Below are 17,437 nucleotides of genomic sequence, written 5' to 3'. Positions count from 1 at the left end.
AAATCCTTTATTGAAGACTGAGAGTTCCAAGTCAATTATTTTTTTCTCACCTCTTATTCAAATTTTTGGTTTTGGAAATCCTTTGAGGTTCTGTTTTGGCAAAGAGTAGCGAACTGCTGTTGCTTTGATTTCCTGTACTTGTTCCATATTTGAATAGGTGAAGTTTAACTGTATTGTCCATGGCTATAGGTATCTGAAGAAGTGAAATACTAATGGATCACCAACGTAACGGTAAAAACTAAATAAGTGTTAATCCTGTAAGCATCAGGAGGCAGTTTTATTCCTAGATTTAGGTGTTTCATAGGCTGGGGTCTGTGCAACACCTGATTCTGAAGAACAAAATGCAACAGCTACCAACTGCCAAACTCAGAATTTCAGCAGCTGAATATCAGGTATAGGAGAGATGCTGAATTTGAACTACCCAGGAGAGGTATGGCTTACTGCAAAACAGTCTTAAAAATACTTTACCTTAAGAAAACTTCTTTATTATGGGAGTTATCAGTCCTGTGCTTCATCACTCTATAACATTATGAAGTAAATGCCTATAAAAGCAGAGAAAAGAATGTATACAATCAGATTTGCATGTTGATCATGAAAATTAGGTATAGTGTGGGAAGGAAAGGCAGCCTTATCCATAATGGGTTTTTATTTTTTTTTTGGCTAGTACATGATTTCCTGGCATATATTCCTAGTGTATCAGGAGGGTGGGTGGAAGGGAAGAGATAGAGAGAAAAGAAAGTTACAGAATAGGCAGCAATATTCTGTACATTATATCAATATTTATTTATTTGAATTTTTAAAATCCTGATACCATTTGATGTAAACGGAATTGCCTCAGTGCATTTGTTAGAACTTGAATTGAAATTGATGCATGAAAGTTTTTATTTTCAGCCTAATTGTGTTAGTCGTCACCAGGGTGACGTTAGATTGCAAGTTGCTCCTTGTATAAAGGTTTGTATCTGACTCCACAAGGAGAGTTGAAAAATGTATGTTTCTAGGAACCTGCTGTGTGCAAAAGCATTTTCAGCAGCAGAACTGATATTTCACCATACTCAAGAAATATTTTTTTACTCTGGTCTTTTATGATTTATTTATTTTTATTGTAAAATAAAATGTGATCATACATAATTGCTCATTTTGCCTGGATAAACAAAACTGGCATTGTGTAAGTGTAGAATTTCAGTCTAAATTCTGATTAACTAACTTATTTTTGATTTAATCAATCTCTTACTATATATTGCAGTTTTAAGCCTTGCTTTTGGGAAGGAACTGACTACAACAATACAGGGATTGTAAAAACATTACAACATCCCATATTTACAAGGTATATTTGAAATGGGTCTTTCCAGATAAAACAACTGACTAATTGAGTATTTATTTAATTTTCTAAAAGACGTTATTGATATGGTAGACTGTAGTGTCATTAAGTGCATATATTTGTCTCTCAAATAGATACAAACACAAATAATTTTTGTTGTTGTCATTAATATTTGTGTTTCCAGGCCTGCATTTGGAATAGGAAGTTTGCTGGTGAAAATAGAGAAATCTGTTCCAGGCTCACTGTACATATGACATTTTGTACCATTGTTTTAGTCTAGTTATTTTAGAACCAGAGATCAATATATTATTATATATTATATAATATATAAATACTCAATTATACAATATATTATATAATTATATATTATATAATATATAATATTATATATATTATTATAATACTATATATATATATATAATATTATAATATATAATATATACATATTATATATTATATATTATATAATATATAATATATATTAATATATATTATAATATATATTTCAGTATGCAAATTGGACATGATGCAAGGCCTTTTAGATCGTATTATAGAAGACTGGAAAGAGAAAATAAAAATGCAAAATACTCTCAAGTTTTAATACAGGCAATCCCTGCACGTATAACTAAGGAACTCAAAATGTTGATGTAGTTTGATGCCAGTAGAAATGCAGTAATTATGTATAGGCTCATGCTAGGTGAAGTCCTTTGCATTGTCCAGATGTGAGTCTGGAGCATCACTACGGTTTTACTCCAAATGAACAGGTCTAAGGGAAGCTGATTTTGGCAGCAAATGCACATACCAGAGAATTTCGGTTAAAAATGATTCCTGTAATAGTAAGGCTGAAATCAGTGATGTATTCTCCTCTTTTACCTTAACTAAGACCTTGACCTGAGCTACTAGAGAAGAATAGCTAAACACTTAGCTGCACATTCATTAAGGTGGGACGTTGTTTTGCTTAAACAGACTGTCCAGATGGCTTTGTTTCGAGTATCGCTTTCCCTGTTTGCTTGGCTTGCTCTGGGAATTCTGTAAATATGACAATATGCTGACCACATCTGCAGCACACACAGAATACCCACTGTATTTCTTCATGGACCTTTCATTTATATGCCACAGTGTGAGAATTCCATAGAATCATTTATGTAATATAATTTCTTCCCTATTTCTGAACAAAATTTATATACCTTCATTGGAAGGTTTTTACATGAGTTGAGCAAGTAACGTATTTGGCTGGCCTGTTCTCAGATCGCATGGATGACAAGAATATGGTTAGAGAAATAAAAAAACATTTACAGAGGAAAGAGCTATTGCCAGTTTTTGAAGTCAGGCCATGATAGATATGTATTAAATGAACATAATTGGCATTATTTTTCATTGCACAAAGCCTGAGTTCTTTACCTTTTGGTGCATGTAAATAAGATTTCTGTGCTCAGAAATCTTCAGAGGGATGCAGAGCAGGCAATTTCCAATTTTTATTAAGTTGTCTTCTGGAAGTTACACTGTTGAGAGTGCAGTTCCTTTTAATCCTTCATAAAATTTTGGAAGTTAGATGAGAATGATCTATGTACAGTATCTTTATGGCCATGACATTTGTAACAATAACAAAATACCCTTTAGATTTCTCAGCATTCTTATCCCAAGGATTGAAATGCTGAATAACATAAATGGCTCTTCAGTTGTGGCTTTGTTAATAGTAGATACTTTTAAAAACAGGACCGAAAAATAATTAAAAGAATGTAACACAGGAGTATCTTTTATTTCATTATTTTAACTTCACAACTACGTGTTGCTTCTTTAGAAAAGCATTCTCTCAAGAAGTATAGGCAGTGCTGTGGGGTACACATTTGGTCCAGATGTTTCTCAAGTGCTCTGAGACAGTCTGCTTTACTGATAAACCATCAGCTCTTGTTGAGTGGTTATTTTTTCCTTTTTTTCCCTTTCCATCAAGCTGAAAAATATTCCTGGTATCTCAGATGGAGAGTGCTGTAGACAAGTGATAAAGAACAGAAATACTTCTTGAGCACGGTCAATCTATAGTAACTCAAGACATCAACACCTTACACCAGAAATTTAGCATACACCAGCGTATGAAATATTCATGAATCTATTATAGGCAAGGATTTGTACCTTTCCCTTGTCACTGAAAGAAGTAGACAGTTTGTCACATATAGACATGTACACCACAGTGGTTTTGTTTTTCAAGTTTCTGACATACACCCCCCAAGATCCGCAACCACGTCTACATTACTTGACTTTCTCTGAATAGCTCTCGGCTTCGGTGACCAAAGTTCACATGCGGGACGTAATTGGAGGCTGTTAGCATTTTTGTGGCTCTAGGCTGGCTTCTGTGCTGCTGGAGCTTGAACACACCTGGCTGTGTCTGCTGCTGTCATACGTGCTGCAGATGGCCAGGTTGGTGGCAAACGAGACCGGTCTGCAGCTGCCAGCACCGAGCCGTCATTTTTCTGGTTGCTGGATAGGTGGCTGAGGCATCATTTTGCTCGTCTCAGATGTCCCCAGTCACTGCACACTGCTGCTCAGATTTTGGGCGTAGGAGGTCCTGGAACTAAACCCGCATTGCAATGGCTTGGAGGAAATGGAGGAGGAGATGGCAGCACGGCAGCCAAGAACAGCAGCAGCCCAGACTGCGCGCCGTATTTTGGTTAGCTGGGAGAAGGTGAAAGAATAAAGCTCTGCTGCTGCTAGGATAAGTCTGACAGTTCTCTCTTCCTGTCTCATCCTTTCTGGTTCCAGATGTCTAGCTTGTCAGTGGAGTATCAGTTCGAGAGAGATTTACTGGCTGTAGATGCAATCTCTGGAGCATTTGGTGGGCACATAGTAACTCAAAACCCTGAACTAGAATGGAAAAGAAGGAAATTCCCAGAGCTAATAAATGACACATAGCCCGTAGATATCACACTTTTTGTGTCTCTTCCCACATGTGAAATATAGTTGCTTAAATAAGCTTTTGTAGTAAAATGATCTTATTTTAAAGTCCTGCCTCGAGTTGGATGATTTCAAAGCATAATGGACTCTGGCTACTCTGTGTCCCCAGGAGGAGTTGGCACAACCTTGGGGTGTCAGGGTGGAAGGATCCCCAAGAATCTGTGGGGTATGCCCATTCTTCACTCCATCTTAGCATGCGCTGTTTCTTAGAGAAGTCTCTCTTTGTGTTTTTTTTTTCTTTTTCTTTTTCCTTTTCTTTTTTTTTTCACTGTATATGTTTTTCATCTGCTGAAATCCTACTGAGGATAATTAGCAAATAAACCTCAGAAAGATTATCTAATTAATGGGAAATTGGAGTTGTACAGTTTGGCTCCAGAGATGAAAGGAACCCATGTGTCTGCATGCACGGATGGCCCCGTGTTATCTTTCCTTAATGGATTTCAGGGGTGTAAAGTGATAGGTCGGGAAGGCTCCAAATCTTTTCATAATTAACCTACAATCTACTGAAATAACGAGGGAGATAGAGTTACTTATGAGAGTTTGGGCAATGCTACCAGTTTAAATGAGATATTAATGTGGCTGAAATTTGCCAGTTTCTGTTGGAGTTTACAAAATCAAGACCACTAATTGATGCCTATTTATTGATTCGATTCATTTATTTATTTTCATCCCTTCTTTAATCCACGTTACGGCTAAATGACTTGTTTGGCACTATCACCTTTGAACGCGACACGCCAGCCCATGTGCCAGCAAATGCTGTGCTCGTAAGCCTGCTATTTTCAGTTCTAATTAACTTTTAGATGTGTACATTCATCAGAAAGAAGGGTAATATTGCGATTAAAGGTTTTATTCATTTGTTTAATAAAACCTTTGTTCGAGCGATAATAATTAGCACGCTCTTGTAGACTAGGAAGCTTGGCATAGTAAATTTAAATCTGCCTTCCCACCAACAGCTCCAGCCCTGCACACGTGTCCCTTTATGACTTCCACATATGCAGTAGGTATAGGTTTTCAGATGTAAATTAGATAATCCTCATTAGATGAAGGATGGACGTTGCAGTACAGTTTTAAAATAATCCTTTGCCCTTTTCCCCTCAACCCAAATCATATTATGGCATAGACAGAGGCTGCCTCACAGTTCAAACAGTAGACAATGGCTAAACCTGATGCAGAGGCACATCCTCTTTATTCCAGGAGGAGCAAGTGTTGATTGAATGCAGTTGCTGAACATCCCTTGAGCCGTGCGGTTCTGTTCGTGGTACTTGCCTTTGCTCCGGAGGGAATTGATTATCTCCATTTCAATGCTACAGCAGAAAAGGGAGCCTAAAAGAAAAAATGAGATGAAATACTTCACCTATTATTATCCACTATTATTATTATTATCAACAACTATTATTATCTATTATTATCTAATATAACATATTTTATCTCTCTATAAAGAAAATGAAGGGACTAATTAAGATGAGCCCGATCTTATCTCATACATTTCCCTATAGGTCACTGCAGCGTTGCTGTGTATGTGCAGGCAAGAACACCCTGCTCCCCAGTGCCACTGTATTGTGGGATAGAAGTCATGGCAGATGCACATCTATGGCAGGAGACCTTAGGAGGAGCTCCGTGTTCTTTGCATGGGAAGAAGCAGCCATGATGTAGCTCACAAAAGAGGCTGATCCCATCGAGGCCAAAGAACCTCAAGGGTGGGGATTATCGGGGTAGTCTAAGCACACTGCCTCTGATGTTAATGGTGTGTGCTGCATCACATGCACTGCTGATCCTGCCAGCTATGTTCGGTCCTAAATAAACTCATCCAGATTTTGTGCCAATGTGGATGGAAATTATCAGCTCTCTCTGTGAGGTGCTGGCCTCAGAGGCCCAGCCCCTACAAGACGGCCCCACTGAAAGAGCAAGTGGTGTCAATGCTGGAGACGTGATGTGTCGTCAGCATATCAACTGCATGCCAGCTTTGCCTTGTAGTACCTGTATGAGTGTCTTCCTAGGATTTTGTGGTGGAAAAGTCCTGTTTTGCTGTTTGTTTTTTTTTTTGAAAAGGTTGCCTCTTCTTTTCTTCCTTATGTTTTTGTGTGTTCATTCCAAAATTCCTTTAATCAAATATAAAATGCTGAAGATCTAATTTCCTTGTAGGGTTATCACCAATGCTTATCTGAATATAGGACTGAAAATAATGGAAACATTTTTATGGATCTATGTGCCCATGGTGATAGAAGCCATACTCTGTCTTAGAGATTTTTTACAGATCCTCAAGTGCAGAAAGCCCCCAAGGAAGGCATGGGGTCACCTTTGAGATTTGCAACTCTGCTAGGGACAGGCAGGAGTGTTGTTACCCTCTGTTGTTACCCTCTTCAGTGTTTATAAACATAATCAAAGAGGAATTAAAAAATAAAATCTCAAAACCTATTAATTGAAAATCTCCCTCAAATGTTCACTTTGAATACTAAAACATTAAAAAAAAAATCATTTACTTGAGCTATTTTAAGGTTCTATATGGAAAATAAGTTACAGTGGAGGTCCCCAGTTTTCCAACACACCTGAATTTTTCAAGAGAGAAAATTTGTTGAAATTGACCTTTCCTGCATTCAAGATACAGTTCCACTTTCCTGTTTTTCATAAAAAAAAATAATAAAAATATAATTATGCCAGGTTGGGCTATCAGATTTTTCTGTGCTCAGTGCGTAACAATCCCTGCTTTTTCCTCCAGTAAATTTTTTAAATATTTCTTCCTCTGGTCAAGCTGAGAAGAGGAATATGGCTCCCACTTCACAAACAATAGCTGCCCGAGGAATATGAAAGATTTATGTTCATTTATACAATATTTAAACTCAGAGCGCCTCGCAGCATGTGGCGATGTTGGCGTTGTCACGGCAACAGCTGAAGATGTGGCGGGGATGGACAAAGCCCAAGTCTTGGCTTTGCCCAAGCCGAGGCCAGCAGCTCAGCTGTCGCTTTTCAGGGCTGTGTTTTAAAGGAGCAGGAGCCACAGCTGTTTTTCTCACTGATTTCCTCATTTAGAAGCAGTGGCTCCTCTGCTGAAAAAAAAATAGGAAAACCAGAGCCAGATGAACACCAGGAAACCCACACGCCATCCGCTTGCTTCTCTCCTTTTGCTGTAGCAGTATGTATCATAACAGAAAGGTGGAAAAAGAGTAGCTACCGTCGAGTGGGTGAACTTGAAGACTGTTTAAGCCTGTATGTAGTTCTCCTTCCTTTCCCCCACCTGAAGGATTTTCTGCTGATGGCACAAGGCTGGGATGTGAGGAGCGATCTGCTGCTGGCTCTTCTTTGGGGCTCTGTGGGTTCATGGGGAGCTCTGCTTCTCCCAGCTGGTCACAAGTTGGAAAAGCCCTCCCAGATCACCTGGTCCAACCATCCCCCTACCACCAATGTCACCCACTAAACCATGTCCCTAAGCACCACGTCCAGCTTTTCCTTGAACACCCCCAGGGATGGTGACACCACCACCTCCCTGGGCAACCCATCCCAACGCCTGGCTGTTCTTTCTGAGGAGAAATGTCTCCTCATTTCCAACCTGAACCTCCCAGTGTAGGCACTGTTCTGGGTTTCTACAAATGTAGGATATTGCCACATCTGTCAGCCTAGTTTGGCTTGCTTTCCTCCCAGTGTTTGTGTTGCCTATGTCTACATGAAAACACTCGGAAGGATATTTTGCTTTGCAGTGCTAAACTTTCTTCAGTTGGCACATGTGCGCAAATGACAACTTCACATTTGTTTTGGTTTGACGTGAAGCATGCCTTGTTGTACACTACTGCAGCTTCTTGAATTCTTAGTCAAGTGTAGAGGCAGTGGGATTTGTTTTGGACACTTGTTTTTACTATGCTTCCCATCACTTGCACAGCTTTGGAGATGATGCTGGTGCAGCAATCGTTCCAAACCACAAGGGAAAAATAAGAATACGTGCCTTTGTGTGTGGTATCTCTCTAATTATGTAGTTGTGTCATCAGAACAGGTTACACTAAGATCTGTGATAAAGAGAGGACCTGCATCTTTAAAGCACCGTAAGTGGTTCTGTAATCAGTTGACCACATTCTTTAGGAAATCAGCTCGTCTCCTCTACAGGACTTGCTATGCGGATTTTTCTTTGTCTCATAGCATTTTAAATAATCTATACAAACCTTAGTAATAACATTATGCAGGGTTTTCTTTGATGCTGTTTCTAGATGTGTGTATTTAGACATTTCTAAAATAAATGGTAGTTACATCTTGTTCTTCAGGCTACGTTAGATTTCTTTAGGAAAGAAAGGACATACTTACTATCCTCTTTATAATAAACTTCTATGTGGACTCACATATTTCCTTTCACATGTCTAACGACGAACCAATATCTTATCGATGCACTTTGCTGTGACAGTGTTTTGTCTATGGATCAGAATTTCCTTGTAAAATTCATTCTAAAATGAACTGAAAATGTTTTCAAGTCATGAAAACCTACTGAACCACTGGAATTCAGGCACAGGGCTTAGGGTAACATTGAAAGAACAGAAGTGCTTCCATTTTGTTAGAGTCGATTAGCTTTAAAAGTAAGGCCTAATAAGTATAGAGCTTTGGAGTACCTTCAAGAGCGACCAAGGACACTGGTTCACTTTTGAATAGGTTTTAATGTGTTTGTATGAAAGGTCAAAAATACACTTATGTAAGTATATCTACTTTTCCACTAAAATTGAGAAACAATGAGATGATGTTGTAGATCTGGTCCAGTGTATACTAGGATCAATTGAAGTAATTCCATTGATTTCCTGGGCACTGGATGAGAGCTGAGTTTAGCAACAGGCTCTGTATTAAAATGAGCTGGAATGAATAGGTATATAACTGCATTTACATTTTGTGTTTGTTTTCCAGTTCTCTCCTTGTGTAACCAGTGGCAAGGTTACGTTAATCTTTCTCAAAGCATAGGAGCTGTGTACAAGTACTGTGAGTCACTGCACGTCAGCGAGGTTTTGTAAATGCCGTGCTACAGAAGAAGGTGACTAACACAGAGTGATCAGTCTTTGTCATTGTCATTGGCTTGGCTTTCAAAAGGGCCTGGGAGTATTTTATTTTAGAAAACAAACAATTTTTCTCATTGTACACAGGAATATTTTTTTTTCTTTACAATGGCCATATAAATGGTCATGTAAAAGTAATTGGCCATATAAATGGTCATATAAAATTAATTAAGTATTTTTTGAAATTCTTTGCTCAACTCTGTTTTTACAGGGAGATTTTTCAATATAAAGTCTATCTTTTGTATGGAACTGTCCAAGTTGGAAGTGATGCAGCGAGGAAATATACCATACATCCACTTCAGGTCAACTGCAAGACAGAAATGCAAAAAACAGCAAGAGCAAAAGGGCTTTTCTGAGAGCCTTCCCGAACATCATGCAGTGCTAAAGGCCTAGGTATTTTACTGTCCCTAGTGTCAGATCCAAAATTGCAAATAACCAAAGTTGCAGTTAATATTTAATGTTTTTGTAAGGCATAAAAATCAGAAATTGGATTGCCGAATACTAATTCAGACTCCTGTCCAAATCTGACAGACTAATTGTATCAGTAGATGATAAAGACTGCATATTTTTAGGTTGAAGTAACCTGAATTATAAAGGGAAACAAGATTGGTACATACAGCCAACTTGAATTAATTTTAAATAAGCAATTTTACCAAGTATTAATTAATTTTTTAATGCATATATTCTTTTAGCTGTATTTCTATCCCAATGAACCTTTCTCTTTAGGATTGCATTTTGGGATACCTGTCATGGTATTCATCATCTGGTCTGGTTTCAGTATACAGCTCCCAAATGCAAACAGCTGTTTTTACAATTTCGTTAACAGCAGCCGTTAACAATCCTGCAGCTACAAACCCAGTCCAGAATTTATTAGAGAACAACAAAGATACGGATCAATCACTGCTGTGTTTGTTCCATGACAGGTTAGTAGAAACAGTTGAGAAAATCCTTTCCATTGAATAATGTACAGCATCAACAAAAATCATTCACAATTTTATTTAAAGTTCTTGCCATTTTGTTACCTTACTAACTCCCGATGAACAACTTTTACTCTTTGACTGTATTTGCTGTTGAGAAAAAAATCTCGTTTTCAACAAAAGCAACAACTTGTCAGAAGGAGTTACCAAATTATTACTGAAGTGGATTTTTTTGGACCCCTAGTTTACCAGTATTCATTCCCCAACTAGCCATTATCTATTGAGAATCTTATCTTGAAGTTGTTTTAAACTATATGGAGGTCCCCGTTCTGGGTTGATGTAGTATCATGATGAGATGAGATGAGATAAAAGCCAGTGTGATGGAGGCCAGTCCACTGTGGAGGAGTGGACCTTGAGCAGTGTGGACGCAAGCCACAGTCATGGAGAGGAGGAGGTGTTTAAGCTAATGGTTAAGATCACTCAGAAGTACAAGAGCAAATAAACACAGGGATTTCCTCTAGTGTAGACATCAGAAGAATATTAAAAGTCATGCAGGCAAACAGGCTTGCTCATAGCTCGGACTGTAAGGTTTGAAACTTGTTGAGCTATTTAAATTGAAGCTTATCTCCTACTGTGCAATCAAGTAAGAATCAGCATTGCTATCATATTTAATGTATAGCAGTCCAAATAACAGCTTGTCATTTTGTTTCTGCTATGGTTTACGACAAAAGGAGATTCCAAACAGGTCTTGTATGGAAAAGAGCAGATATTTTGTTACATATTCCTTTGAAAGCTATGCATGTGAAGAAACCAAATTGATAGCCTTATATAAATGGAGTCTTCAGATTTATTATTTAGTCTTTTGATCATTTCCTCCCTCTGAAATTTTCCTTTTACAACTGAGATCACTTACAGGGTTTCAGTTACATTAGTTTGGAATATCTGTAGGAAACGTAGCATGGTTTGAAGAGGTAATTTGTGTGCCAGAACTTTGGATAACATGACTGCGAGATTTGAACCCCAAGGTCCCTCTTCACGAGAGAAGCAGAGGGGCAGGCTGTGTACAGGGCAAGTATACATCTAGCATAAAGATTGGCTTCTGTGTCACAAGGACTTTCTGGCACAGAGTAGAGTTTATTTGACTTAGCATATTGCAAATTCATTTTACACATGTTATTGTTAACTGTCCATATTCTATATAGAGAGGGTGATCACCTCCATTCGTGTACAAGGTAAAAACCTTGTCAAGACTTCACACGTGTGCTGTGACTAATCTCGTGCTTCCCATCAGAAGTAGCCATGGCATTCCTGCATCCTGCCACAGGAGAACCTCAACTCAAGCTCCAAATTCTCTCCCTGGCCATTTCTTTCAGTTGCCTATTCTACATTTTAATCTTTGGTAGAATGAAAACGTATCTTGGGCTGTTTTTGAAAAGATGGTATGCAGAAGGAAGATATACTGCTAAGGTATTTGACAAGCCATTACAAATTTTGAAGAAAGGATATTATCTTTCCAAGGGTATTGTCTTTCTGGCGTTAAAAAATACATTTCCAGAATAAAGTTTTCAATTGTAAATATTCTTTTTATCCAGCAGTACCATAGATCAAGTTCTGTCAATAATTTCCATGGAAATATTTATACTTCGTCACATTGTGGTCAAAATGGGAAATTTGTAAATTTAGGCTGATTGTTAGAAACAGTCAATTATATAAAAGCTGGATGATCAAGCAATATAATAAGGATACCTGAAGAGCATGATGTAGATTTATAGTCTGAGACCCTAGGTGCATACATTACAATCAAGTTACTGTGAAATGTACTGGGAGAGAAATATACAGTACTTCAGAACTCACAGTCATTTTCTTTGCACAGTGAATAATATGTAGCTTGCTCTTTCTACGTTTCAAAAGTAAGCTATTTTTCTCATATAATCTTTTTTGAACAACTACTTGTTTGAATCTTGGCAGCAGTATCTTATGGGCTAAGAGAAGTTGAACTGCTTGGGGTGGTAGAAGGGAAATATTTGTTAAGATTCTTCTCAGACATAGCTGCAAACTTGTTTGAATTCTGTGCTTGTACACATTAACTTTAGATCATTTATGTTAGCTTTGCAGTGCTGATTTTATTCTTATGCTCTCTTAATTGTGGTGAAAACTAGGCTGAAGGAACTTTCTGCAATTTCTCTTGTACATTGCTGCAGGGCATACCCAGTGTCTGGCTCTGACCATAGGGCAGCTGGAAAGAAAAGATGAATAGGAGCAATGCAGGCAAAACAATTCAATAACTTGTGGACTTTAAAGAATGTCTTACCTGGGAGGGAGGCTGAGGGGTCATGAAAAAGAGTGAGTAGGTAAACATAATGAGAGCTGTGACTGAATATGGACACCAGTTTTGGTGCGCAGGGCTTTGCAGGAGGAGCATCTTTCCTGCAGCAGGCAGCTGAGCTTGCTTGGGGCAGTGGTGCTCACGTCACAGGCTGAAGCCCTACTGGTGCATCTCGAAGCCTTTCAGCACCAGGAAAGGAGAGCAGCAAATCTGGCACAGAGGGAATAGTGAGCGAGAGAGCTTTGGCTGGTGTAACATGCTACAGTGGCGTTACGATTCTCAGCCACTGAAGACCTAACACTTCTAGGGAATTAATCTCAGGCTCAAGGACAGGATTGGAGAATACAAATTCAGAGCCCTGGACTTTTTAAATAAAGATCCATTATAATTGTAGAAGATGTGTTAATCCTTTGTAAGTTTGCCCTTTTCAGGAGTGCTGTTGGCAGGAAACAGCTGTTTTTCTGACTGCTTATCATTTTAGAAATATTAAGTTGGAATATTTTAGGTGACTCCATTGAATGTTGGTGCTTTTGCTCTTCCATTGAAAAGTCATTTTAGCTGCAAGTCAGTTACATCTCAATTCTGCTTTCAACAATCCCAGTATGCTGAAATGTGGAACATTTCCTTTTAGTTTCATTCTAATAAGAAGCCTTTATATCGCACACAGACACACACACACACACACAAAGGCAACAAAACCCCTTTGTGTGCTAAAAGAAGAGGTGCATGCTGTTTGACATAAAGGGATACATCCTGGGATTGCATTTCTGACATTTTTCAGGAGCTTGCTCCTTGGAGCAATTGTACATTGAAAACAAAAAATAACAGATGCACTTTGAGTTTTATTAGTATGGTTACATGTTGTAAATAGCAATATACAGCTTTTTAATGTCCTTCTGCCTTATCATCACATTTTATCTGATGTTACCTGGACTATTTTTTCTCCAGATAAATTAGGCTCACCTAGTACAGACAGGAATGAGAGTTTTCTGTAACTTTGATCAGAATTAGCGGTTGATGTGTCAAGCCAATTACTCCAAAATTGGAGAGATGCAAAGTAGTGCGGTATGTCAATCACTGGCTGTTTTTTCTTGTAGTTTTAGAGCTCCGCATCCTTCTGGATGCTGTTGTGATCTTCCTGGTTGTGTGAATTGCTGAGTGGCATTTCCTACCTATTGTCCAGGTTGAGCAACTAAAAGAAAGCAGTAATAGTTTTAAAATGGTTTTGTTAGAAAAATCAGCATTACGTGTTTCCAGAAAAAAAAAGAAAAAAAATAATAATTATTTTATTAAAAAGCAACTAACAAAGCCACCTTAAAAACACAGAACAAAGGAAATTTGTTTTTAAGGCTCACATTTCATTGTAATTTTTACTGGATGGCTTAGAGCCCACAGCTAACTTAATATATGGGGTTTGCATACCGAGCCTGACTGCAGTGCTGTTCTCTGTGTCCCATGTGTCTGCTCTCTCTGTGCCATCCTTGCTAGCAGAACATCTCCATATTACAACACTGAAGTAGGATTGATGACAGGCTTCTTTATTGTGGCCCTTAGCAATAGATTGCTAAGATTAGCATGCTGCCTGAGAAGGAGATTTGTCTGAAGGGCTTTCAATTCCTTCCTGCGGTTATAGTCAACAGAGAGCTATCAGACAGCTGCTTCTGTCCCTGACAGGTGTGTTTATATTTCAGCCTAGAAAGATAAAAAAGATAACATGGGATTTCCTTTTCTTCTTCATGACTTTTGATTTATTTAGCAGGAATGTCCGTGTTCAGAACTTGGATTTTTAATTAAATCTGCCTAAGGAGGATGAATTCTCATTGTTTGGTGATCCGTAGAGAAGAAGAATTAATAACCCAGCTGAAACTTTGTCTTTACATTCCAGCAGACATACGAGAAATAAAGCAAGGGTTTGCAATCTTTGCTGGACTGAAATCATAATGAAAGAAAATGTGTTTTAGTTAAAAATGGGTGGGCAAAGAAGGTCCAGCCAAGTAAAAGTCTTCTGGACTTGTGCACTTCAAAGTGTTTTGTGGGAATAGAAAAGAGTAAAATTATTATACAATAATGAACTAACATGTCTTCCATTGAAGACAAAGTTAAAATAAAGCTCAGAGTAGATTGTATTTTTATAATAAGAGCTGTAGGGAGTATCTATGTTGAACATTTCTTCTTGAATAACCTTCACTAGGAAGCAGTCAGCAAGCACCATTTTCTCTGTGTTTAGAGAATTCAGATAAGTAACTTTATAGATATTATATCCTAGTTTCACCATTTATTTCATGAGCAAACCTCTTTTGTTCCTCAGAGCCCAGCTGACTTGGGTGGAAGTCGCTACATTCGATAGTTTGCTTACACCCAACGAGCAGGAATTTATATAAGCCTGCAATTCCCTCCCTTCTCTACCAATGCATTCTGCTTGCAGTTATCTGGGCTATTGAATTAGTTTGTGCAAATATGATGATCTTTGCTAACAGAGATAGAAATGAAAGTGAAATGTGACTTTGGTCAGAAGCTGTGATTGCCTGTCGATGTAAGTGCCAAAATCCGCCAGCTGGTCTGAATGAACAGCAAGGTAACATTTACGGTTATCTCTTGCTTTCCAGTCATTTGATCATAGAAATGAGTTTATAGGGTAAGATTCTAGGTATTATTGTGCCACAAGATAGCCGATGATACAATAAACATACATAAATGTTGATAAGACAGTATCAAAATAAAATTAAATGATAAAAATAGTTGCTTATTCAGAACTACTAGTTGGTTGGGTAACTTTTACTCATATTAATAACATTGACCAGTAAAAGTATTGTGTAAAATTGTGACAGTTTTCCCAACTTACACTCAGTTCCAAAATAAATGTGATTTTATTCCAATGTAATTTTTCCATGTCTGAATTGAAATTCATGTTTGAATTTCAGTGTTTTGTCAAATACCCAATGTAGATGAGTTCTTGAAGATAAAAAACAGCAAAGGGATTGCAAATGATGTTGCATTTTAAAAAATGCAGATTCTTGGAGTGTGGGAACTCCCCTGTCAGAGTTCTCCAAGTCTGAGCTGGGAGATGTCTACACGCCCATGCTGGCTGCACCCACGGGCAGAGAAGTTTGAATGGATGTCCTCTCCCACAGTCAGGAGGAGTAGCTAAAACTCTACACCAAAAAGCAACTTGCACATTTAAAAATCCTTGTTCCAATTTTATCTGAAGCCAGGCTTAAAGTTTCTCTACTAGTTCACGGAGGTGTCTGGTAGGGTTTGCATTCTTAATCTCTCTGTAAAAAGAAAGTGTGTAATGTTGTGCTGTATTCTGACAACCTGCTTAATTGTATTTGGCAGCTTGTTTTGGTTCTTGGGCAGCTTGCTAGCCATCTAATTAAAATGGAAGTTACTGTGATATGTGGCTTGTCTTTATAGGGATGGTGACAAAGGATAGAAAGAAAATCAACGACCAAAGCTTTCCAGTTTGAATCTTCCTTGTTTTTCATATTCTCAGGTCATTAAAATGCTCAGAGGACAAACATCTAATATAAGACTGAATGCCAAAAGTGTGAATTTCGTCTGGTCTTGTCTTACACACCATGCTCCATTCCTCCCATGCTCATGAAAGCAGCATGTAGATAAATAAATCCAAGCCCTCTTTTTCTTTACCTTTAAATGGGGATGAGAAAAAGCTGTCAATCTGTGCATTATTAGGCTCCTCTCTCGCACTGCTCTCGCTGACGATGGAGGGAGGCAGTGGTGACGTTAGTGACTGGCTGGTGTAGGAAGTGCTGTGGAAGGCATCGATCCACGTGGCGACAAGAACAGTTGGCTCCGAGAACAAGCCTGCTGCACTGCTGCGTGGGGCAGATCTGTGTCGGATCGTGCTCTGTGCCCCCCAGCTTCCAGGTTAGGTCCCTGTCTCAGGTTCCTTCGTGAGCCAAAGCCACAGACGGGTTTCAGTCAGGGTAGCAGGCTCAGATTTCTAAATCCTGAATGCATATTTGCAGAGAAATTATTTCTAATTCTGCTTATCTTCCCCAAGAACAGCATTGCGGGACTTACCACCTGTTAGCTGAGGGAGGAACCAGACAAAAATACCCAGGAAGGTGTGAAGCAAATATCTTAGTTTACCTTCACTCCTCTGACAGATTTCCTGTTGAATTCATGTGATTTTTTTTTGCCAAAAATAGAGCACAGATAAATCATTACGCTAGAAATTGCTTAAAACAAACAAACCGACCAGCCTATCTGTTCTCATTTACCTGAATTTGTCCTTAATAGCTCTTTCACATAATTATTTCGGGTATCTTCGTTACTGGGTGTCCAGCTGTCAATTCTGTGTGAACTCATTTTTCTGTGCTTCAAATTTAAAAGCTTTCAAAGCCGTCTAAAACCAAGGATGCTTAAAATAGCTACTTTTGTGTTCAGAGGTCTCATTGCACTTGTGTTACATGGCTTGCAGCGAGAAGAAAAAGTGCTTATAATAACCCAGCAAAGGGGGTTGCATTAGTCTCATGAAATATTAGGACAATTAATTAAAAAAACTATAATTACATTACACTAACATAAGACAAAGGGCAGTACAAGATTCAGTTCACTCTGTGTTTTATGCAGCACCTGATCCACTTCTCAAGTGCTGCAGTATTTCTGTCTAAAAGCAAGTCTGCTTTGATTTTCAGAAGTCTGTTGAAACACTTCTAGTATAAAAATAGCATCTCTTAAAACTGGTAGGCTATGGGAATGCCACAGAGATCACGCAGATCGTTTCTAATTGGGTTACCACTTTCAGTAGTTAATGTTTGCATTCCCAAAAGTTGAGGCAGTGCTTTGAGTGTGAAATATCACAAAAGGCAAATTATCATGCTAACCAACTTCTTCAGATAGATGAGATATTCATGGTGCCTGCTGTCACTCTTTGCAGAATTGC

General features: G+C 38.4%; 1 protein-coding gene and 1 long non-coding RNA gene across 3 annotated transcripts in view; one reads left to right on the top strand and one right to left on the bottom strand.

Annotated features, from left to right (window-relative positions):
- The window catches only part of TMEM163 (transmembrane protein 163), a 96,609-nt gene that overhangs the window by 32,400 nt on the left and 46,772 nt on the right, over window positions 1-17,437 (top strand). The window lies entirely within an intron of this gene.
- LOC140002956 (uncharacterized) lies at window positions 3,080-16,306 on the bottom strand. Its single transcript, XR_011810720.1, has 3 exons — window positions 16,177-16,306; window positions 5,534-5,590; window positions 3,080-3,304 (listed from the first exon to the last, which is right to left on the bottom strand). It is a non-coding gene; the product is annotated as an uncharacterized lncRNA (long non-coding RNA).

Source organism: Anas platyrhynchos, chromosome 7 (assembly GCF_047663525.1).
Source record: "Anas platyrhynchos isolate ZD024472 breed Pekin duck chromosome 7, IASCAAS_PekinDuck_T2T, whole genome shotgun sequence".
NCBI classification, from domain to species: domain Eukaryota; kingdom Metazoa; phylum Chordata; class Aves; order Anseriformes; family Anatidae; genus Anas; species Anas platyrhynchos.
Note: the sequence above shows the minus strand (reverse complement) of the source record. Positions and strands in the feature narration are given on the sequence as shown.